The sequence below is a fragment of the Octodon degus genome, unplaced genomic scaffold, assembly GCF_000260255.1.
Source record: "Octodon degus isolate 3935 unplaced genomic scaffold, OctDeg1.0 scaffold00035, whole genome shotgun sequence".
In the NCBI taxonomy this organism is placed as follows: Eukaryota; Metazoa; Chordata; class Mammalia; order Rodentia; family Octodontidae; genus Octodon; species Octodon degus.
The window spans coordinates 16780319-16781494 of NW_004524611.1; positions in this window are offsets into that span (position 1 = coordinate 16780319).

The window sequence follows — 1176 nt, forward strand, 5'->3', positions numbered from 1 at the left end:
AATTTTGAGACCTATTAAAACAAAGTTTAATGAGAAAAAAAAAGAGATTATGTGATCCACAAGTGCAAGCATTGTATTGTCTTGCTAGTGTAAGAATCTGAAAAAGTAAATACAATTTGAAAGGTACAATAAATACCGTGGAAGGGAAAAAATTTGTTCAATGAGAAGGAAAAACTTGGATAAGGAAAATGACAAAAGAAAGAAGGGAAAAGGATATTTATGTGTATATGCAAGATAATTTGAGTAATTGTACTGCTAAGTTATTTTCCCCATAATTTTGTTGAGAAACAAATAGCAATGAGACAGTTTCAAACCAAATTGGTAGGACAGTTTCACTAATTAACAAATCACACATGCTTCCTAGTGGTTCTTTGCTGTACAGATGCAGACATGATATCCTATTTACAAACACTATTAGAACAAATTCCTCTATCCATTAAGGGAATATAACTATGTATCTACTATAAAAATTTTGAATAAACAGAAAAAAATGGATAATCATCTGTATCCCTTTTTTCCCCCATAATTTTACTGAGAAACAAATAGCAATGAGACAGTTTCAAATCAAATTGATAGGACAGTTTCAATAATTAACATATAGAGACCGAGTCCTAGCCCAGGTCCGGTGAGTGTGTGGAGAGCTTCCTGCTACTCTGCACCAGTGGGACCAGTCCCAGCCCAGGTGCAGCATGGGCCGGACCCTCTCCCACACACTTGGGCAGTGCACCACCACTCTGCAGCACCTCCTCCACCCCACCTGCGGAGTCGGAATTTTGCAGTGTTCCGGGAAACCCCGGACCCAGTCTTAGCCCAGGTCCAGTGAGTGTGTGGGAGAGCTTCCTCTTCCCCCTACTTCACCTTGCTCCCTCCAGGCACAGCTCAGGCCTGGCATACACGCCGGCATTGTAACCCTGCAGCTGCAATCCCTACAGAGAGTGTAGAGGATAGATCCAACCAGCTGGTCCAGGAGCAGAACATCTTGCCACAGGGGCACAACAGGTTCACCCTCAAGGGCAGCAGCAGGAAGGAGCAGAGCACAGCAGCCAGACCTACGCCAGATGCAGCTGGATAAGTCCAAACTTTGTAGAGCTGCACCTGAACTTCAGTACGTGCAAAGGTTATAACTACAGCAAAGATCTACAACAAAGGTCAGAAGACAGTACTACACAAAATGAC